A 22,891-nucleotide genomic window follows, 5' to 3' on the forward strand; every position below is an offset into this window, starting at 1 on the left:
GCGTGCGCGGCGCCGCGCCGGAGCCGCGCCGGGGAGGGAGCGCGCCTGCGCAGCGCCGGGGCTCGGGCTGGGGGCTCGGGGGTGGGGCTGCCGCAGCTTCTCCGGCAGGTCGTGGCCGGAAGTGGTGGCGATTCCCGGGGGAAGTTGAGGCCCCGGTGGGGGAAGGGGACGCGCGGGCTGGGCTGGCCTGACCGGAAACGGCGGCCCGGGGGGCGCGTCTGGGTCCCCGGCTTGTCACCCCACCTCCTTCCCCTTTTCAGAGAAGCCCGGGTTCCGCTGCTGCCCTGGGCGGGCTGCGTGCGGCCTTTGATCCGGCCGGTGATTAGGGCATTCGCCCGGCGGGAGGCTCATTCATTCGCTCCGGCGCGGGCGGCGGGCAGGAAGCGCGTGCGCCGCAGGGGAAGTGACTGGGCCAAGGTCAGGCACCGCGTGGCCCGCGGGACAGGGGCGGACGGTGGCCCGGCCCGAAGCCGACCCCGAGGCCTCCCGGGCGTCTAGCTGTGCTGTTTTATACCCCAGACCCTGTCCGGGTCTCAAGGGGGGGACACCCCGGTTCCTGGAGATACGTGCCACTGGCCCCGTGGGGTCAGGCCAGCCCAGGATGGCGGCATCACCCGATGGAAAAGTGACCCACAGGCTCTTCCAGGGCCGGCCCCGTACTGGGTGCCAGGGCAGAGAGATGAGCAAGGTCCTGGAGCAGGAGGGCAGAGTCCCCACCCAGATCCCTTATCGGGAGGTGGGGAGGGCTGTGGGAGCCCAGGGCTGGCATCCCTGCACAGCCCAGTCCCGGGGGCTTTCAGGAAGGGAGTGACAACGTGTGTGGTTTCCTGGTGCCAGGCCCCGCGTTGGGCAATGCCGAGGATCCAGTTGGGAGTCAGAGCTGGCTTCTGCTCTGGGGACGCACGGTTGCCATTGATCCTGGCTTATCTCCTCTGTAAGGCTGTAAGCCTCTTTGGCTAAATGCAGCTGGCATTCACCTGCCTGCCTTTGCTGTAGTCCCCTCTGGCCCTCCGGCCTTCTGCCTCAGCCCTGACGACACTCAGATCGGATTCCGACTTGTGTTATCTCATGTCTTAGTTTTTTCCCTGGAAGCTTTCCAGATCTATCCCCACCCCCACCCCAGCCCAGCTGAGGAGCTGGAGCAGGGCTAGGGCTTGTCACCCTGCCTGGCCCATGAGGAGCACTGTGACCAATTAATTAAGAACTCTGGGGTCAGACAGACCTGCGTTCACATCCCAGCTCCACACCTCATACTTTGTGATTTTACAGCACAGATGAGTGTTAACATCTCAATTTCTGTCCAGGTGAAATGGAATGTTAATAATAGTATTGATCTTGGTAGGGAAGCTCCTCATGCTTTCCGTTTAAAGTGAGAACAAACCTCAGAGAAGTGACCATAAACTATGTGGGAACGGCTCCGGGGCCAGGCCTTCCTAGGCCAGGCCTTGTCTCCTGTCTCTTCTGTCCTGGTGACCTTGGATCTGTCACTTCCCTTTTTCATGCTCCGTTTCCTCCTTTCCCCTAAGATAGCACAGCCTAGCGTTCCTTGGACAACTCGGCTGTGTGCTGGGCCCACGGGTGCAGTGCTCTGCTGTGGGGTGGGAGAAGAGGCTCCCCTGGCCCAGAGTCAGAGCCGGGCGGCACTGGCAGTTCCTGTCCTGCAGCAGCTCGGAGACCTGTTGGGGAGACACACACAGAAGCAGCAAAGGACTGGGGGAATTTCCCAGAACAGCTCCCAGGAACTCTAGAAGCATGTCCTGGGGAAGGTGGTGTGTCAGAGTCTTGAAGGACAGGGAGGGATTGGCCAAGAGGACCCTGGGACTCCGGGGAGGAGGACGGTGAGCTCCTTTGGTTGTCCTCCATGCTGCCCAAGGCCTTGTGTGTGCTGGGAGCTGGGGCCTTGGGAGTCAGCTATGGCCCTGCCCTCTTGGTGGAGACAGACTAAATTTGCTGGCACTTGGCTTTCTGAGCGCCTGGCGGGCGTCTGGTCCTGCGCTTAGTACATGCTGTTCTGAGCTCTGAGAGGCCCTGGGATGGGGGTGACTACCCCCAGTTTAGGGGTGGGGGATCGAGCCCCAGGCCCCACAGCTGCATAGGAGCACCAGTGTGTGCGAGAGTCCAGGACCTGGCCCTTCACCATCATGCCGCCGCCTGGGGTCTGGGGAGATACAGGCCGTCATGAAGGCCTCTTAGGTATCAGTCATAGGGTTGGGGACTCTGGTCTCCCTCTGCCACGGGTGCGTTGTCACGAAGGTATCTGCAGGGTCACTGGCTGGTTCAGGGTACTCTGAGACCCAGCCTCTCATTTCAGGTGTGACTCTGACGCTCATAGTGTTGGTGGCTTTGTTGTAGTAGCACAGAGAGCTGTCGCCTCACGACTGCTGAGCAGCCAGCCACGCCGAGCCTGGGTGGGTGGACCAGGGCCCTGTGCTGCTCTGCCAGGCCACCCCGGGGAAGTTAAGGAAGCCGGGGCTGGCGTCCTAAGAGCGCGGAGAAAAGAAACGGCCTTGGAGGCTGGCCGACCCAGCTGGAGTCTGTGCTCCTCGACTTCATGGTTTTGTGATGACAGGTCAGCCACTGAAGTTGTCTGAACCCCAGTTTGAACAGTTCTCTCAGGGGTCACGAGGCACGTACTGGGCATCTGGCTCCCTGTTGAGCTCTTTACTCACGAAGAGCTCTGCTTTGATCTTGATGTAGGACTCACGAAGGTGAGGAGGCTCACAGGCTGAAGCACCTTGTCCAAGGTCACATGGCTGGGGGGTGGTGGGGCCGATTCTGACTCTGGCAGCCTGCCCAGAGAGCCTGTCCTCTCTTCCGCCTGGGGTTGTGGGGATTAGGATTATGAACCCACAGCACCCTGCACCCAGTTCTGAGATGTAGTTGTGCTCGGTGAGTGGGATTTGTTACTATTATTTGAAAAGAGGACAGTTGAGCTAAGGGAAGAGAGAAGTCTGGGAAGGCTTCCTGGGGGAGGTGCTACTTTTGCTGGGCCCCGGCAGCCCGTCTGCAGGTAGAATGTGGACAAACAGGCCCACTAGAGAATGGGGGTCTGGCCCACTGGTCTGATTGACCAGTGACACATAGGCGGTCTGTAGGTGTGCTTGTGTCTTTTTTTTTCTGTCCTGGAGAATATTTTTGTTTGTGTAAGCAATGTTTAGTTACTGGCCAAGATTTAAGAATCAGGAGTGTTCACAGACATCTCTGTAGATCTGAATGCTGAGCATTCCCGGATGGTGGCAGGTGGCCTCCACACTCCCCTCCCGCCTGCTGCCATGACAGCACAGGGAGGTTCTGGGAATTCTAGAAACTTTTCTCCCTGGGACGTAGTGGGGAGTGGTGACTAGGGCCTCTGGAGTGTGCCTCCTGCTGGGGCCCCTGGGGTGGGCCGCACCCTGGGTGGGCCACGAAGGATTGGAGGCAGGGGTGCGTGGTGCCCCTGAGGATGGTGGCCAGTCTAGACGGGAGGTGGACGGAAGTGACCGAGCCATGAGATAGACTCCCTGGGAGGCAGTCCAGGAAAAGGGGAAGACAGCGGATGGGGGTGGAGGTGGGGAGGGGACAGAGGAGCAGGATCGAAACGGACTGCTTTGCTCAGCTCTTTCTGAGAGCACTGGACAACCCGGATGGGTGCGGGTTACATTCTGGGGAAGTAGGGTCTACTCAGCCGACCCAGGTAAGGTGGAAAGAGTCTGAGCAGACCAATCGTTGTGGAAGGAATGGGACGGGAGAGGTTGACGGAGAGCTCCCTGTCCCCACAGAAAAGGGCTTGCGCTTCCCATGGTGCTGCAGACTATCCCTCAGTGTTCAAACCACAGGGGAGAGCCTGACAGGCCCAGCTGTGGGGGTCAGAGGTGATCCAGGTGGGGGCAGAGGAGGGAGCGCGTGGATTTTCAGGCCTGGAGTGAGGGGTGAAGCTGCCCACAGAAAAGGCAAGTGGGTAGGAGCTGGTGAGGAGAGTGGAGGGGTTTGTGGGCATCACCATCCTGGCCGAAAAGGGGCCTGGGGTCCGAGTGGCCCCTGCTGGGCGAGGGATGTGCGCACCAGGCTGCTTGCCGTCAGTGAGCTCTGTGCACACGACACGGTTCCAGGTGGTGGTGCCCAGCCAGGGAAGCGGGGCGGGGCCTAGGCGGCCTGGGCGGTGACACACGAGTGGACCCTGGAAAGGTGAGAAGGTGCCAGGTGGGTGGAGCACAGGCCATGGGCGGGAGGTGGGGGTGGGATCGAGGGGCTGGGTGAAGCTCAGCAGGCACATGCAGGAGGGTAGTTGAGGCCGGGCAGTGGCGTGAGTCCTGTTCCACACGGGTCCCCCCGCTTACAGTGCACAATTCGGTGGTGGGTGATGTGCCCACGGATAGATACGCCCGTTGCCCCAGAATGTCATCGTCATCCCAGAAAGAGGCTGCACCCACTCCCCTTCTCTGTCCCCCGTCCCCCGGAATCCCTAATCCACGTCCCGTCTCTGCATTTGCTGTTCTGGGTATTTCATGTGAACGGGCTCGCCACGTGTGGCCTCTTCACGCAGCGTGAGGTTTTCTGGGTTCATCCGTGACGCGGCATGTGACAGGATAGCGTTCTGTCGTGTGATCGAACCACAGTTTGTGTATCAGTTCGTCTGTCGATGGGCAGTTGGCTTGTCTCCGTGTCTGGGCGTCGTGGTTTATGCCTCTGTGACCGCACGTGTGCACACTTAGTGCGGACCTGTTCCTGTCTCTGTTGGGTGTCTAGTCAAAGCCGGCGTGACACGATCCCGTGGTGGTTCTGTGCTTTACCTGCCGGGGCCACCCGTCCCTTCACAGCCGCTGCCCCATTTCCCAGCCCAGCCAGCAGCCCGTGCGGGTTCCAGGGTGTGCTCCTCCTCGCCAGCTCTTGATGTCTTCTGCTTTCTGTCAGCTGTGTTCTGACACCGTGGGACCCTGTTGTGATGGCGAATGAGGCTGAGAGTCTTGTTACGTTCTGCTCAGCCCTTTAGAGGACGTCTGTTCTGGCCCTTTGCTCATCTTTCGTTGGGCGGTTTGAGTTGAGTGACTTAGAAAGATGAGTGGGTTGGTGTGGGGAGCAGACTTTGAAGGGGTGTTGGGAGGGAGTGGGCATGGGGAGGCAGGGGGAGGGTGGACGGGGTGGGAGGGAGGAGGTGGGAGGACTGTGTCCTAGGTGGCTGGGCCACGGAGCCCTGTGAGGGGAGGGGAACGTGTGCTCGCTGCCAGCACAGGGGTTAAATAGCCCTTGGACTTGGGGACCCAGAGGCTGGGGAGTGGGTGGGAGGTAAGGCAGGAGGTGGAAGTCACAGCCCAGCTCTGAGGGAGGAAGAGATGGGAGGAGAGGGGAGGGCTGGGAGGTGAGGGAGGAAGGCAGGCAGGGGGTGTCCTGGAGGGAAGGGCCCTGCCAGGCACGGGTTCAGAAGGGGTGGTTTGGAGCTGCTTGGCGCGGGGGAGGGGAGGCAGTGAGATTGGCAGCAGAAGAAAGAGAGGGGCTAATTGGTGGGCTGGCATCCAGAGCAGGTGGGCGGGATCTCATAACAACAATAATAACAATAATTTGTCTGAGCTTCATAGCGGCTGGGTCCTGTCTGCCCCTGTGCTAATTGGATCGCTCAAGGGCCCGGCTCCGGCGGGCTGGGGGAGGCCCGTTCTTCATCTTCAGGAATGGGCGAGATCACACAGAGGCTGTGGGGAGAAACTGGGGGGCTGGGAGGGAGCATGGGGGGTAGGCGGGTCTCCGAAGGTGTCACAGTGCAGAATCTGGCTTCCTCCACAGCAAGTGGGAGGTGGGTCGGGGGCTGCGGCCCTTCCCCCACGCCTCTGAGATCCTGGGTGTAGGACCCGTAAGCCACAGGCCCCCAGGGTCTGACTGGAGGGTTCAGCAGCTCCTTGAGGGAGTGAGTGGGTGAGTGAGTGAGTGAGTGAATGAATGAATGAGCGAGCGAGTGAATGAGTGGGTGAGCAAGTGAATGAGCAAGTGAGTGAGTGAGTGAGTGAGCAAGTGAATGAGCAAGTGAGTGAGTGAGTGAGCGAATGAGTGAGTGAGTGAATGAATGAATGAGCGAGCGAGTGAATGAGTGGGTGAGTGGGTGAGCGAGTGAGTGAATGAGTGAGTGAGCAAGTGAATGAGCAAGTGAGTGAGTGAGTGAGCGAGTGAATGGGAGAGGAAGGGCCTGGGTATGTGTAGCGAACACCCTTCCTAACTCTTCACAAGGACCCCTGGCTCCTCCCTGCCTTGTGTGCTCACTCCTGGGGCACCTGCTGGTCATCCCAGGGAGGATCACAGTGCAGGGCAGTGGCCGGCAGGGCCCGGCTTCCAGGCCAGGGTAGCACCACTGTGGGCGGTGGCCTCACCCCGATAGTTTGCTTAAATCCCCCGGGAGGTGGTGTAACCCGGGAGTGTGCCCTGCTCCTGGCTCACCCCTGACTGGCAGGTCCAGCGGGAAACCTCCTGACCCCTCAAAAGTCAGAACAAGAAGGTGCGTCGTTTTTTGAGAGCACGAGTGAGCACACACAAGCTGGGGGAGGGGCACAGAAAGAGGGGGGGAGAGAGAATCCCAGGCAGGCTCTGTGCTGTCAGCAGAGAGCCCGACTCGGGGCTCGAACCCACGAACTGTGAAATCATGACCTGAGCTGAAACCAAGAGTCGGCGCTCAACAGACTGAGCCTCCCAGGTGCCCCAGGAGATGCATCCTTGTCTTTCCAAGGCCTCTGCAAATCCTCTGTGAAAACGTGGTTTCGTGCAGACTCCTGGCCAGGGCCTGTGTGACCCGTATGCGCTCGGGCCTCATTGCCCCTAATGCTTCATCTGCTGCCCCCAGGGCAGGCTCCATAATTTTTGGGACTGTGCAAAATGAAGAGGTGAGCCCCTTGCTTGTGCAAAAAGCAGGAAAAAAGCTTTTTCCTTTCTTCTGGGGTCTCGTGATCCGTCAGGGTGATTTCGCTTGGTATTTGCCGTTGAGCTCCCTCCACGTGGAGATGCCCACGGGAGCCCAGACCCTCTCTGCCCGGGTTTCTCAGGCACAGGGCGTGGCCCGGCTCCAAGTGCCCGGTGCACACTTCCTTGTCCTGTCACAATTGATGTGCCGAACACAGATGCAGAGAAAATTACTGGGGTTTCAGGACAGTGCCCGAGCTCAGGGCCTCCTTCCGACTGGCATCCCTGCTGAGGCCCCTCAGGCACACTCCTCTGGCCCTCTCTGCTTCCCACAGGAGGCAGAGCACCTCCAGGCCTGGCCAGGGAGTCTGGGTGGCCCTCATTCCTTTATATCAGGGTTGGCACACATTTTCTGTAATGAGCCAGAAGGTAAATATTTTGGGCTTTACAGGCCAAGGGGCATGATCGAGGATGTGGCGTAGCTACTTAGATATATTTTATTTATTTTTTAAAATTTTTTTTTCAACATTTATTTATTTTTGGGACAGAGAGAGACAGAGCATGAACGGGGGAGGGGCAGAGAGAGAGGGAGACACAGAATTTGAAACAGGCTCCAGGCTCCGAGCCATCAGCCCAGAGCCTGACGCGGGGCTCGAACTCACGGACCGCAAGATCGTGACCTGGCTGAAGTCAGACGCTTAACCGACTGCGCCACCCAGGCGCCCCAACTTAGATATATTTTAAAGGGTGACCATTAAAACACTCAGGTGAAACCCATTGGTAGCAGGGGGTAGCCGATGGGCGGGTGGATCGTGACTATGACTCCCTCTCAGTCCGGTCTGTCCCACAAAGAGGCCTTTTCCAGTGGTCTGTGGGGGAGGTAAGAGTTTCCCCTGCTCTCTTGGTTTCCTGCTGTGAGTATAACACATCAATGGGAGAAAAGCACGCGGATTGTGTTTCCACAAACACGGGAGCCCAAGCGAGAGAAGTGAACGCCCAGAGAAGTTCGGAGGCCGAGGTGCTGCAGCCCCTGGAGGACAGAAGGGTACGTTAGGAGGGTCCGTTTGTACACACTTCCTTCTCTGGCGTCTGGAGGGAAGGATGGTCTTTCCTCCTGGTCCAGGGAGGGCACTTTGCTGTGCGGGTTTCATTTCCTGCTTCCAGGAAGCAAAGTGGCCTATTTGGGGTAGATGGCCCTGGTGGTGGCCCTGATGGAGCCCTGCCTCTGCTCTGTTCACAGGAGCCCCATGTGTCGCTGCACTGGCTCCCTCACTGCCTCCGTGTGGGCACCAGGCTCCTGGCTCTGGGTGACCATCTGCTGGCTGCCCGGGAACTTCATTGGGCCGTGGGGCAGCCGCTGACACCTCGCTGTCCGGCACAGCGAGAAGGGGTTCCTGTCCCCACCGCCCGGCCCAGGTGCCCCAGAGCCCAAAGGTTCCCTGGGGGGCGGGGCAGGACAGGGGCAGGAAGGGGACGGAGCGAAGGCCGAGGCCTTCTTGCTGCAGGAAGCTGGCCTGCGGTGGAGGCCCGGGGCCGGGAAGTCCCTGCTGTCAGCGACTTACACTTTAATTCAGGGGAAGCACAGCATGCCCACTTGGCAGACAAGTTTCCGTGCACAGAGGAGGGAGCCAAGCCGGCTGTCCAGGCCCACCTCCTTCACCCCAACCCCGCCAGCCACAACCCTGTGGGCACTTACCGGCTCTTTCCTGTGGCTTACCTCGCTTTTCTTGAGGACACAATTGGCTTTGTTAAGCGGTTCATGAATGGGGCAATGTTTCATTTAGCAAGTAGAGATGCTCCCTTCTTGCCTCATTTTTAGCATTTGTGGCCTTGTTATCAGGGGGCCCTTACGTTTTTTGAAGTCTGTCTTCTTTGTTTTTTTTATTTTTTGAATTTTTTTTTTTTTTTTTTTTTTTTGAGAGAGAGGGAGCACTAGAGAACATAAAGGGCAGAGACAGAGAGAGAGGATCCCAAGCAGGCTCTGCCCTGCCAGCGGGCGAGGAGCCTGATGTGGAGCTGGAATTCGTGAACCGTGAGATCATGACCTGAGCCAATTGAGACTTGGATGCTCAACCGACTGAGCCCCCCAGGCAGGTGCCCCAAGTCTTTGTTTTTAATTGAGGTGTAACTTAACATGTGGTGAAATTCACCCTTTAACAGGTACAGTTTAGCGGCTTCTAATATATTCACAAAACGTTGCGCAACCGTCACCATGGTCTGATTCCAGAATTTTCTCATTCCGTAAAAAGCCCATTTGCGGTCCCTCTCCGTCTCCACCCCCAAGCCCCTGGCAGCCGCTCCTGTCTGTCCTGGCCATCCGCATAGATGCAATCTGCTGTCCGCATCCTTTGTGGCTGGTTTCTTCCTCTGGCGTTTATGCTGCGAAGGGCACTGCCGTGAGTGTTCGTGGGCTGGTCTGCGTGTGGACACGTGCTTTATGTCTCGTGGGTGTATGCCTAGGAGCGGAGTCGCCGGTCACAAGGTAAGTCTGTTTACCATGTGAGGAGCCGCCAGACTGTTGTCCACGGCGGCCGCCCCGTCCTGCACGCCCGCCAGCCGAGCATGAGGGTTTTTGTGGGTTCGCGGTTACCCTGTGTGACCCGAGGGCCATCCGGCTGTGTCCACTTTGCCCCCTCAACACCCAGCGAGTTTCCCATTGCCGTACGCGACGGCTGTCCCAGAAAGGAATCGATTTTTAGTCTTTCCCCTGTTACAGAAGTAATTACCCGTTAACGTAAAAAGAAAAAATAGAGAAAATGAAGATAAACAAAAAGGAAAAAGTTAAATCACTTGTCTGCTATCATCAGGGGGCATCAGGACCATTGTCTGTGAGGCTGTGACATCTGTGGGATTTACTTTTTCTTAAAAAAAGTTTGTTTTTAATGTTTATGTTTGAGAGAGAGAGACAGAGAGCGCAAGCAGGGAAAGGGCAGAGAGAGGGAGACACAGAATCCGAAGCAGGCTCTAGGCTCTGAGGTGTCCGTGCAGAGTCCGACGCGGGGCTCAAACCCACACCCCGTGAGATTGTGACCTGAGCTGAAGTTGGACGTTTCACTGACTGCCCAGGCAGCCCTCTTTGGGATTTTCTTAAGCTCTCCCACCGGTGCTGATGGCTTCTTTCCAGTTTTTCCCTGCTCTAAATCTGGCTGTGATGAACTCTTGTTCCCCTGCAAGCAGCGTTTTCCCAGGTTCGGGTTTTCCCCCTCTAGTTAGTTTCTGGAGGAAGCAGTTATCTGGTCAGGATCAGAGCGTTTGCGGCTCCACAGCCGAGTGGCCGGACTATGCCAGCCTGGTTTCATCCGAACCGTGTGTGGCACCCGCTCTTGGCTGGGGCTCACTGGGCTCTGGGGTGCAGTCCGTCCTCCCTGTTGGGTGTGAGCGGGTGGGTGGGCAAGGGGGACACAGTTGCAGGGCATTTGTTCCTGCAGCCTCTGTTCTGTTCATGCCCATTCAGGCGTGTGCCACACGCCTATCCTCAGCCCCCATCGGCACCTGGCGCTGTTGTGGGTGCCGGGCACCTCGTGGGTCCCAGGGTGGGGCAGATTGGGGGCTGGGAGGCCTCTGGGGAGGTGATGGCTCGGGCAGACAGGGTGGAACATTGCTCGGGGGGCCTCCCTCCCTCAGCTCCACACCCTCCTGGACCTTGGGAGACCCTGTGGCACTGCACGTGGCACTGTGCGTGCCGAGTGAGTCCTGGCTGCCCACCATCGGTGCTCCTTCCGTTGCTGCAAGGGACCTCCAGGACCTGGCGCCCCTACATCAGTGAGCCCCAGTGTTGTGACGGTGCCCAGCTCAAAGGGATCACCACGATTCACAGAGCTCAGTCTTCCGTTTGGCCTTCTGGGCTCTGCAAGAGAATCCTCCCGGCCCTGCATCTCTAGCCTCGGGGCCTTTGTACCTGCTGTTCCTGACACCAGCATCCCTCCCAGTCCACGCTTCTCTTGCGGCCCCTCCACCTGCGAGATCCTCTTCTGATGCCTTGGAGCAGCTGCCTGTCTCTCCCTCCCCTCCCCTCTGCTCCGTGAACTTCACTGTCTCACTCACCTGTTTGTTCATCACTGGCAGGGACCTCCCGTGAGGCTGTGCTATGGCCTGTTCACCACCCCGTGCCCATGGGGTGGGGGTGGCAGGGACAGGTAGGCAGGAAGGGACTGTGCCACCGAGCACATGCCGGCCCCTGCAGAATTGCTGGCTCTCCCGCCTTGTCTTCTGGTTAGTCCCATACGTGCCCTGTGTGGAGGGGGAGCCTGTGATCGGTCAGGCAGGTGCCTCTGGGTCACAGTGGGCGCTCTGACCACGTGTGGGGGTGAGAGCCTGCACAGGGCACCGTTTCCTGACCTGGCCCCACTTCATGGTAGCTCCCTGTCGTGGTTGGTGGCACGGTGGCCATGAGAAGGCCTGGGCTGGGGGCTCCGGCCAGGGGCTCCTCACTGCCTCCCCCCAGCGCCTCCGAGTCAGCTGCTTTCCATCCCTTCGTCAGTGTCCTTCGCCCCCCGCCTTGGTCTTTGGTTACGTCCTGTGCTCTTACAGGTCCTTGTGACGACTGGTTGGGTGTCAGGAAAGCAGAGCGGTTGGGGCCGGGGGCTCTGTGGCCACACTGTTGGCATCTTGTCCCTGCTCCCTGGTGATCTCACCTGTGCTGCGATGGGATGGTGGTGGTTCTGAGCGTGTCCGTGCAGGGTGATGTGGAGCCGGGGCTGGGGGGCGGGAAGCTCTGGGAGGCATGGGGGACAGGAGCATCTGTCTTCCTGCCACTTCGCAGGCCCTGCGGGGCGGGGCTGGCTGGGCCAGGCTGTCCTGTTCGCTCGGACCTGGCCTGCGTGTTTGCGGTTCTCTGCGTGCCATGTGCCTTCGGATCGCTGCCGCTCCTGCCTCGGTTTCCTCATCTGATGGTGGGGCAGCGGTGCTGCCTGCTCAGAGTTAATGGTGTCCGTACCACGTAGAACAGGGCCCAGACCCAGGAGACGTGTCTGCGTGTGTCTGTTAGCGGGACGGCCGGTTGCCTGGCTTCCTCTCAGATGTCAGTAGAGGCCACTGTGGGGCGGAACGGGTTTGGAATGGTTGGTTCCTTTGGTGCCTGGGTGGTGGTGAGCCCCTTGTCGGTGGGGGATTCGAGAGAAATGGGTCAGGCAGGTTGCGAGGAGGTGTGTGGTGCTGGGGGGCCGATGGCTGCTGTTCCCAGATGCTGGGCAGCAGGTGCTGCCCTGTGAGGTCCCGTGGCAGGCAGAGGACCCTGTGGCAGTTTTCTCAGAGCTGCGTGTGCTCACCTTAAGGCAGCAGCTCCCTTGGTTTGGGGCCCGAGGGCCTGACGGTGCAGAGGAGCCCCTTGAGGTCCAGTCGATTGCTCCTGGCCTGCTACAGCCTCCTGTCAGAGGTCCTGCCCGCTGCAGGCTTCCTGCCAGGGAGTGAGGCCACACCAGGGAGTGGGTCCCAAGGGGCCGAACGCCTGGGGCTGGGTGCCGCCTAGGTCTCCCACCCTGCCCGAGTCTAAGACACAGGGTAGACGCCTGCCCAGCTCTGCTCAGTGAATCATGGAGGCCGGAGGGGGCAGGAAGAGGTGCGGGGCTGTCTGCCCCAGGAGCCAGGCCTTGGCCCTTGGAGCCAGTAAAGAGGTAAGGGGTTGGGAGGGCGTCGGGGGCTGTCTGGCTGCCCCTCTGAGTGCAGGTATCCTGGGGACTCAGCTACCTCCCCCAGGACCCTGATGTGGACTCTGTCTTAGTTCATGAACGTTTGAGACCACAGAACGTGACCCCGTGGGTGACCTGGGTGCCTGCGTCGGTCTGCTTCCCCGTGATGTTGGGCATGGGCCCGGCATGCCAGCCCTTCAACCCTGTGACTGGCGGGGCATCGTGGATGGAGGGCTTCCTCGCTCCTGGGTCCCCGGCAGGTCCACGGTGGCGATCACGTGTGGGGCGGCCGTGGAGGCCCAGGCGGGAGGCGGTGTCTCGCCCTGGCGGTTCTGGGACATGAGCCTGGCTGGCAGCCGCTCCTCCCCAGATTGGGTGTGGCCTTGGGCTGGTCCCCCGTACAGGGTCTCTCAGGTACCTGATGCCACACGCCTTCTGTCTGCCGGGGCCGTGCTTGAGCGCGGATTGGAGCCAATGCGGCGCCTGGCATCCTGTAAACTCTGTCCTTCCGTCTCATCCTCTCCTAACAGGGACCCAGACATGGAGCTTCGGGAAGAGGCCTGGTCTCCGGGGCCGCTGGATTCCGAGGACCAGCAGATGGCCAGTCATGAGAACCCAGGTGAGGTGGCCTTGGGCGGTTCTTGGCCGATCCTGCCCCCTTCCTGGACCCCGGCTCCCTGCACGTCTCCTCCTGTGGCTCTGGGAGCCCTTGGGGGCTGCTGCTGTCCGTCCCTCCTCCTGCCCTCATGGCCCGGCCCCCTCACCCCCCAGCGGCCTGGCCACGCTGCCCTGTTTCTAGGTCGCCTGTGCTTCTCCCAAGCAAGAGACTGTAGACCAGGGGGCGGGTGTGACAGGGTTGGGGTGGGACTGTGACCTGAGCTGACAAGACTACAGGGGCGGCTGTCTGCTGGGTTTTTGGGGAAAGCTGGGTATCTGGGTTTTTATGGGAAATGTTTCACTTTTTAAATACTGGTACCTTGTTTTGTTTAATAAAGCATTATTTGGGTTGAATAAAACTCCTTTTTGAGCTCGTGGGGCCTGGGGTTTGCTTGCCGAGGGCTTTCCCGTAGGGCAGCCGGGAAATAAAGCACGGACGTTGTTTTCGTGCTGCTGATGAAGTGTTTTCGGCCGGGGCCGGCACCGAGTTGGCAAATGGCTTTTACCGTAAAGGGCCAGAGGGGAGATACTTCTGGTTTTCTGACCCTGTGCCCTGCCCTTGCAGCAGGAAAGCAGCCGGACCATCTGGAAGTGAATGAATGTGACCATGTGCCAATAAAACTTTATTTACAAAACAGGCACTGAGTTCACCACCTTGTGCCAGTGTACCATAGTTGCCAAGAGAAGGGTTATGAGGGCCTGGACCTCACGTGGGGGTAGATGTTCTTATAAAGCCCCGGGCTCCTCCCGCTTCTTGATTCTGAGATTGTCTGGAGGAGAATGAAGAGCAGCTCCCTGCTGGGAGGTCCCCAGCAGCCTTGGGTACAGAGCAGGAAACCAAGTCACGGGGGCTCCGTGCTTACTCTGACCCAGCTGCCCCCACAGGGAGGACCCATGCCTGTCCTTCCCTGGTGCGCCCCCGGGCCTGCTCCCCCTCCTTCTCCTGACCTATGTTCTTGCCCTTCTAGCCCCCCCTCCCCCCCCTTTTTTTTTTTTTAAAGTTTATTTATTTTGAGAGAGAGAGTAAGAGGGCACAAGCAGGGGAGGGGCAGAGAGGGAGGGAGGGAATCCCAAGACGGAGACGGAGCCACCAGGTGCTCCAACCTTCTAGCCCTCTTAAAATTAACTCAAAAGCCTGTTTTGTTGTGGAAATTTGAAACATAAGTGGTGTAATGACTGTTTATTTCTTCTGAACTCTGGCGATCAGAGACCCTTCACCACTCTTAATGTCCCCACTTGTGCCCTCTTCTCCCCCTGGAGCAGTTACAGAAAATTCTAGATGTGGTATCATTACACCTGCAAGTTCCCAGAGGTGCAGGCTTTATAAGAGCACGACCAAAACAACAAGGACACAGTGCCGACCCCACCTGATGAAACACCCAGTCCCTGTCCAAACACCCCGTTTTCTCCAGAGTGTACGTCTGCCTTTGAGTAAGTTAGTTTTAGTTTTAGGAGTCCTCCGTTAACTTATTCTCCTTATAAAACCTTGAAAGTGTACAGGTGGGTTGTCTCATCCCCCTTGTCCAGCCGGCTGTCCTGAGCCTGTGCTCCCCATCCCCCACTGCGGTGTCACCACATTGTGACCCTCCCTTCGCTCAGCTCAGCTAGTGAGCCCCATGCCCGGATGCTTCCGAGCTGCTGGGCACTGCTGGGCGTCCCATTGTTGTGGACACCGAGCTGCTGGGCATCCCATCGTTGTGGGCCCTCCAGGTTCCTGCCTCCCTGTGCACAGAGCCTCCCGTGGTACCGTTACTGTGCCGGACTCCTGCCCTGATGTCCCGAGGCCCCGGCTGGCTGCCGCTGTGGTGGCTCTGGCGGTGTGATTCCCTGGGCCTGCCCGAGAGGGATGTTGGGCCTTCAGGGTGGGGAGGACACGTGTGCACAGGCAGGCTGGGCTCCGCGGAGAGTCGAGAGGAACGGGGCCTGGTGAGCGGTGAGTGAGAGGGGCTGGTGTCTGCCAACCCCCGAGAGCGAGCTGGAGCCGGGAGAAGGCAGGTGGGGTGGGCCTGTTGTCCCGTCCCAGGGCCGGAAGATGAAGACTGGGAAGTGCTGTCACGGCCCTGAGTCGCAGCCATGTGGCCACAGGCATCCCTGGCCGTGGAGGCTGGGACTGCACCCTGGAGTCTCCCCGCTCCCCCCAGCTGACTGAGCTCCACGCAGCCCTGTGTCCTCCCTTGTCCCCAGCTGCCAGCGGCAGCTCCTTGAGGTAACCTGCAGTGACCCCCACGCCCTGCTCCGCTCACCTGCCGGGGTCACCCGGGACACCATCTGTAGCTCGGGGGTGAGCTCTGCCCTCTGAGCCCGGGGCTGTCTTCCAGCGGCCGGAGGGGTCCCCGTGCACAGCTGGAGGCGGGACCACAGGGAACCGTCCTGGTGTGGTCTGGGACGGCAGGCGGCAAGCAGGGTGCTTTCAGGGGTGGTTAGCTCAGCCACTTCCCCGGGATTCCTCCATGAGCCGCCGCGTCCTGGCCCTGGGTGGCCTTCTGCGTGCTGTCCCGGCCGCCCCCATGCTCCCGAGTGGAGCCTCGGCTCTATCAGGCCCACCCAGGCACCCGCCCGAAGGGAAGGACGGGCGGGGTACGGCAGACGCAGAGAGGGCCGCCCAGGCTTCTCTCCCCGTCCACCCCGTTTGGGTCTGGTTGGCCCAGTCGGGGACGCGGGACGTAGGGGGTGGCTTCAGGGTCACCATGCCTGGCTTATCCCAGCTCAGCCCTGTGCTGGGGATTTTCTGGCGAGGAAGACAGGACTGACGGTGGGCAGCACCCAGCAGGGTCACCCCAGGGGGAAGGGCCTTCTCTGGGGCTCAGGAGTGATGGGGAAGCTGTCTGGGCTGCTGCGGAGCAGGGGTGCCTTGTACTTCCCTGGAGGCCGCCAGCCCCTCAGGAGCTATAGGTCGTGGGCCTGAGGCTCGTTCAGGCCACGCGTTGGGTGGTGGGGCCTCGAGGGGCGGACCAGGAGGCGGGCTTGGGCTCCAGCCCATGGTGTCTGCAGGACGTTCCAGCTCTCTGTCCCCACAAGTTTGAGCGTCCCCGCCCCACCTCTCACACGCCTGCACCCTCGCCCCCAGCCCCTGTGTGTGTGTGTGTGTGTGTGTGTGTGTGTGTGTGTGTACGTGTGTGTGTGTGTGTGTGTGTGTGTATGCCGAGTGTTGAGGTAAAAGTCTCGGATCAGTCCTACTGCTAGCGGCACCCAGGCTGTTCGTTTCCCCGCTGCTCTATTTCAGGCGGGATGCCGCCATCCTCTCCACGCCGAGCTGGCCCCTGCTGCCGGGCCGTGACCCAGTTTGAAGCCCCCTGCTCCCAGGGCAGGCGGCCGGTCACCCGGGAGGTGCTTGTCAGGCAGCTCCGCACACACGAGAGAAAGGAGCCAGGGGGTCGCGTTGCCTTTCCCTGGGGTGCACTTGCCCCAACCATCTGTGAAACCGCAGGAATTTCTGTTTCCCCCGTGTTGGGATGTTTTGGGGAATGGTGTGCAGGCTTAGCTGGTGCCGTTGTCAACAGAGGCTGGTGTTTTAGAAGCACTTCTGCGTGTCCCGGGCTTGTCCGGCCACCGGCCGTCCTGGGAGGCTGGGATGCCAGAAACAGTGCTGGGCGGGGAGGCTGGGCCACCTCCAGGCAATTTGATGGTTCCCAGGAGTGCCCAGGAGAAGGGCGCCTCCTGATGGCCCCAAACTGGCCGTCCAGGGTGGAGTTGGCCAGAGGTGTGGGGCTAGGCAGTGGCAGGGGGGGAAGAGCCGTCCAGGCCTATCTGAGCTTTAGCTACAGAGTAATCCAGAAAAATGGGTATGTGAATAGAAAAGACCTCGTGATTCTGAGGAGGGCGCCCTCCCAACAGGAAAGATGTCAGCTGGCATCCAGAAGTCACCTGCCGGAGGATGGCTTCTGACCTCCCTCTGCCGCGCCCTGGAGTCATTCCATAGAGCTGCCCTCAAATGCTGCTTCTGAGCCCAGCATGATGGCAGCCCTGGACTCCCCGCAGACCCACACATAAAAAGCCATATGCCCCAGGCCATGCTGATGACACACACCTTAGTGGGAAGGTGCCCCCATGAGCCCCCAAATACGGTTGGGTGGGGACAAACCAACTGCCCCAGGCCTGTGTGCTGGTAGCATTGTGCTGGAGGGAAGAAAGGGAGGAAGAGCCCCAAATAGCCCTCGGGTTCACTGGAAGGCTTGGGGGTCCCACTGAGGCCAGCACCTGAGATTGGAGGTGTTCTGTCCAGACTGGGAGCAGGGAGCTCCGGGCCGCAGGAAGGTCTGAGGGGCTGGAGTGGCCTGGGGCCCACGCATGGGCTCTGGTGCCCACCAGGCCGAATGCCCTGCCAGGGCAGGACCCACGCAGGGTGGAGCCTTCCAGGAGGGGACCCAAAACTGAGTGGGAACTGTTCTTGACCACAGATGAAAACAGGGGTGGCCGCAGAGCCAGGAATCCTGGGAGAGCGTGTCACAGACTCTCAGCCATGATGCGAGGACGTTAGAAGCCAAAACACTACCCGGAACCTTGCCCCCACCCCGCCCCCACCCCGAAAAGCTATTAGAATAAAAGGGAACACGGGCAGATAGCACCTCCCCAGATAGGGTCAGAGGGCAAAGTCAGAACACTCAGAAGCAGGGGTGCACAGCCCAGCAGTGAGTTTGCAATATGAGAGATTTCACAGTGATGCCTGAAAGAGAAAAGTCAGGGCAGAATAAAAACAACGCATTCCCCAAGAAAAATTGGAGGTAAAAAGGAGGGACGTTTTATTTTATTATTTTATTACTGTTACTAAAATTTCTTAAATTGTATTTAAATCCAAGTTAGCGAACATAATAGTGTAATAGTGATTTCAGGAGTAGAATTTAGTGTGATTCAGCACTTACATGTGATAACCAGCAAGAAAGGACATTTTACGATAAAAAAGGGGGGCGCCTGGGTGGCTCAGTCGTTAAGCGTCTGACTTCAACTCAGGTCATGATCTCATCGTTTGTGAGTTCGAGCCCCACGTCGGGCTCTGTGCTGACAGCTCGGAGCCTGGAGCCTGCTTCGGATTCTGTGTCTCCCTCTCTCTGCCCCTACCCCACTCATGCTCTGTCTCTCTCTGTCTCTCTCAAGAGTAAATAAAACATTAAAAAAATACCTTTTTTAAATAAAAGAGAAATGAAGAAAGATTAAAACGGACTAAAAACTGAAGCTAGCCAGAACCCCAGTGATTGGAGGGGGCAGTCCTGCAGAAACCCAAAGCAAAGACAGGGAGTAAATAGGGAACCTTCCTGGAATGCAAAACTTAGGTGTTGAAAGAGCAAATCACAGATCTGAGAGTGTCGTGTCAGGACAGCAGGCCCTGTTCTGTTCGGGTCACTGGCTGCTACGGAAAGCAGCAAACCTCGGGGCCTGTGGGCAGAGGGCGGGTGCTGGCAGTGTGTCAGCAGCCCTTTGTGCCCAAGAAAGTGGAGCCGTGTGTAGGATTCCCGGGGAAGGCAGAGGGAGCCAAGGGTCTTCTCAAAACTGACGGGGGCGCCTGGGGGGCTCAGTTGGTTAAACATCTGACTTCGGCTCAGGTCATGATCTCGGGGTTCCTGAGTTGGAGCCCCTGCATCAGGCTCTGTGCTAACAGCTCAGAGCCTGGAGCCTGCTTTGGGTTCTGTGTCTCCCTCTTTGCCCCTCTCCCATTCACACACTCACTCAAAAATAAATAAACATTAAAAAACAAAAACCTGCCCCACGAGTTGGAGGCGCCTGGGTGGCTCTGTCCACCGCATTGTGGGCCCTCCTGAGGAGTCTTAGCAGGTGAGGCTCGGACAGACACTGGCGAGGACAGACAGGCAGTGAGCCCGCTGGGCTTCATGAGACCCTGGGAGGTAGGGTAGGTCGGGACCGCACACGTGGCTGGCAGAGGACCGGCTGTGAACAGGAGTTGCGCACCCAAAGCCACTCTTCGTTTGTGTTTTCAGGAATCGTAATTGGCAATGGTGGGATCTCTCTCCGATTCTGGGCCTGGCGTCCAGGTCTCTGGCCCGCACTGAGGCAGCTACTTGCTCCTCGGTGGTTATCTCGAAACTAACAAACTAACGTGGGGTCAGCAAGTAAGTAACTCTGGGGCATTCAGATTCTCTCCTCCCCTTTGAAGAGGGGAGATGCAGAGATCACAGAGAAGACTCTAGAAAAACCTGTAGGTCCGGATTTGTCTGGGAAGTGTCAGTGTGAACTCAGAGGAATTTTATTGTAAGGAAAGAAAACAAACAGTGATCCTCTCCTGATTTCGGTCTTGAAGTATTTTCCGCCAAAAGAGCCCAGGGCCTCCTGGAGAAACAGCGCGTTTCACGTCCGGGTGGGACACGTAGATGAGCCTGGAACGTCTCAGGCTGGGTAGCAGGGAAGCTGCCGGAAGACCACCTGGGCCCCGTCCGGGGGGTGTGGAGCCCCCTCAACTTGCTGTGGATGGGACACTGGGAGGTCCGCTAGCTGTGATGATGGCAGTGGAGTGAGACCCACCGTATACGTTTACATCCAGGAGTTCATGGCGACGTTGAGAAAGGGAGCTCTGTTCTGCACACTCAGTGAGTCGGGCCACCTGAGTGTTGAGCGCCGGTGGCTGCTGACCGCGCAGACAGGCACTGTGGACGCCGATGGCACGGACAGACAGGCATGGCGGACAGACATCGTGTACCTTTGAGGCGGGGGCAGGGTCTTCAGACAGCAGGTCTGGGGACGGAGTCACCTGCTGAACCGCATGCAGCCCGCGCTCTTGAACAGCAAGGCTGTGAGCAAAAGCAAGACACAGGAGAGTCTGGATTGAAAGAGACTCTCAGACACTCTGAACTGAAAAGTAACGGACCACAGGGACGCCTGGGTGGCTCAGTCGGTTGAGTGTCCGACTTCAGCTCAGGTCATGATGTCGCCATCTGTGAGTTCAAGCCCCGTGTGGGGCTCTGCTGACAGCTCAGAGCCTGGAGCCTGCTTCCGATTCTGTGTCTCCCTCTCTCTCTCTGCCCCTCCCCTGCTCATGATCTCTCTCTCTCTCTGTCTCTCTCTCTCTCTCTCAAAAATAAGTAAACATTAAAAAAAAATTTAAAAAAAAGTAACGGAACAGGGCCACACTGCAGCTTCCAGGGATGCACGTGGGCAACAGAGCCACCGAGAAATGCAGGGGCACATGGTGGGAGGGGTGAGTGCGGGAGGGGCTTCCCTGTGGGTGGCCAGGCCCTGTGTCTTGCTTGACCTGGGCACTTGTCTGTCTGTATTTCTGTGTTCAGCTCCGCAGTCCATTCTGGGGTCCTCGGAGTCCCTGGCTGTGTGTTTTACAACAGCAGGGCTAACGTCGTTGAATTAAACTACCAGCTTCAGCCCCAGAGGGTGGTCCGCTTGAGGCCCTGAGCTGGGCCAGGTCGAGACAACGTTTGCTGTGAGTGCTGGTGCCAGGAGACCCCTCTCCTCCCCTCCCCTCCCTTCCCCTCCCCTCCCCTGAAGGGCAGCTACTTCTGCTATTTTTGTGGAGTGAGCTCTTTCTACTGGTCACTACACTTCTCTCTTTCCAGCAGTTCCTTGAATCCTCTCAGAGAAAAGTCCCTAGTGAGGAGGGGGGTCAGAGGGCGGCTGCTCACTTCCCGCCTGACCCCCAGGCTGGCCCTTCACCACCACCTCCGAGCCCAGAGCCAGCCTGTTCTTGGAAAGCAAACACCAGCATCCAGAGGTCCTCAGAGGGCCAGGAACCCGCAGGTTGGAAAAGAACCTGCCTCCCAGAGTGATGAAAACCCTCCCCCCTTAGCAATTTCTTTAACACCTGCTTGAAAAGGCAGTGGTGTGTGTGGGCAGCTGGACACAGGCAGAAAATTCACTCAGCCTGAGCTGAGGCATGTGACAAAACCCAGCCGCCCCATCAGCTGGAGGCCACAGCCCATCCTCCTGGATCTCGTCCCACTCTGGCCCAGGTGCCCAGGTCTCTGGCCCGCACTCATGCGACCACACTGCTCTGGGGTGAGGACGAGCCCTTGACCTGGGGACCAGCGTTTCACAAGCCTCAGTTGTACTCAGAATGTGCGTGGTGGCTGTGTAAACACCCTTGGTAGCTGAAGATTTAGTGAACACAGCGTACTGTTAAACGTTCTCCACAACTTAAAAAGCAAAACGTCTTTTTTTAAAGTTTATTTATTTTGAGAGAGAGAGAGAGAGAGAGAGCGCACCTGTGCACTCATGAGCAGGGGAGGGGCAGAGAGAGGGAGTCCCAAGCAGGTTCCCCACTGTCAGCACAGAGCCCGATGTGCGGCTCCGTCTCATAAACCATGAGATTGTGACCTGAGCCGAAATCAAGAGTCAAACACTTAACCGACTGAGCCACCCAGGTGCCCCTCGCACGTCCGATTTTGTTCTGTCTTTCTTTCCCTCCCTCTCTCTCTCCCTTCCTCCCCCTCCCTCCCTCCCTCCCTCCCTCTCTCTGTCTCTGTCCCTGTGTCTCTGTGTGTCTCCACCAGACGTGCTAGTAACTCCATTTGTTGGTTGATGTTGACACCAAAACGGGCTCCACCCCGTTCTTCGGAAGCCCCACCCCTCCTGACTTCCTACCTGCACTTTTTTGCTCCAGATGATTCCGTATCCGGTACAGGCCAGATCCCAGGCTCCCTGCCGTGGAGTGGTGGGTCTTCAGAGCCAGGGTCACGCGGTGCTGGGCCCCCTGCCCTAGAGCTGCTGAAACGGCAGGCCAGGGGCAGCTGAGCGAGACCCTACCTTCCCTGCTGGTTCTGATGCCACTGTGGGGGGGGGGGGGGGGGGAGGCCCTGGGAGGAGCACTACCTTAGTGTGTGGTGCAGGGGCGCGGGGCGGCTCTGCCTCTTCCAGGTTTTGATTGGTCTGCGTGGTGCCTCGGGTTCTGTGCTGTAAAGACCCGATTCATAGCGCCCTGCTCACAGGACCTAATCTCACTGAGGCTGGTTAAGTACCGAGCGCCAGCCTCTGTGCGTCCTCCTGCTGCTTTGTGTGTTTGCCAGTGTTCCCACGGGTTGGTGTGTGAGCCTGTGGGCCCGGCCCGTGCCCGGTTGTTGGATGCAGGACCGGTCTGCCCTGGGCTGGAGCATGTGGTCCGGTGAGGGAAGGAGCGGGGAGAGCAGTGTTTGAAGGGAGCCCGTGGGCGCACCCGTGGAGGTCGTGCTGATCCGGGCGGCACATGCGGGGTCCCGGGCTGAGGCCCTGCTGGCCGGGGAGAGCAACAGTCCTGGTCGCAGGTGCACAGGGGCCTTCTCTGAGCTGAGCCGGTTGTGGGGGCGGGGGGGGGGGCGCAGCTCCCTTAGTGGGAGATGACTCAGGGCCCCGCACTTCTTTATTGTTTGTCTGTGCGGGGCAGACAGGGACCAGTGTGAGGGCTCTGGAACCGAGGCTCTGGTATGTGGGGTCACACTCCAGGGTAGCGGGACTCCCGTGCTGGCCTGTGGTCCCTGTGATACCATTAACCAGACCAGTTCCTCCTTCCTGTTTCCTCACCCGCACCGGGACAGTCTTCCTAGAGCCCAGGTGTAACACCCTCTCCCCCAGGCCTGCCTTTGCTTCTGGGCTGCGGTCCGAGCGCCCTCACTCTGGGGCCTCCCTGCCCCAGCCTGGTGCTTGGGGTTTCAGGGTCATTTCCTGGACTTCCACTCCTGTTCCTTCATGTTGACGCTGTTTGTTTCCAGACATTTCTGGAGTCCCTGCCGTGTCCCAGGCATTGTTCTGGGTGTGGGGGAAGCAGCTGGGAGGGAAGTCTTGAGTGTTCAGTAAAGCCATGAGTGTTCAGTAAAATGCTAGGG

The 22,891-nt window shown here is 59.0% G+C and overlaps 1 long non-coding RNA gene across 1 annotated transcript in view; it reads left to right on the forward strand.

The window, feature by feature from the left end:
* Positions 1 to 20,041, forward strand: part of LOC121023490 (uncharacterized) — a 20,655-nt gene extending 614 nt beyond the window's left edge. The window contains exons 2-3 of the long non-coding RNA XR_005787422.1: positions 13,013 to 13,101; positions 19,070 to 20,041. This is a non-coding gene — a long non-coding RNA (uncharacterized LOC121023490). The remainder of the gene's footprint in view (positions 1 to 13,012; positions 13,102 to 19,069) is intronic.
* The last annotated feature ends 2,850 nt before the right edge of the window (positions 20,042 to 22,891 follow it).

This window comes from Herpailurus yagouaroundi, unplaced genomic scaffold (assembly GCF_014898765.1).
Source record: "Herpailurus yagouaroundi ecotype Mexico unplaced genomic scaffold, PumYag 557, whole genome shotgun sequence".
In the NCBI taxonomy this organism is placed as follows: domain Eukaryota; kingdom Metazoa; phylum Chordata; class Mammalia; order Carnivora; family Felidae; genus Herpailurus; species Herpailurus yagouaroundi.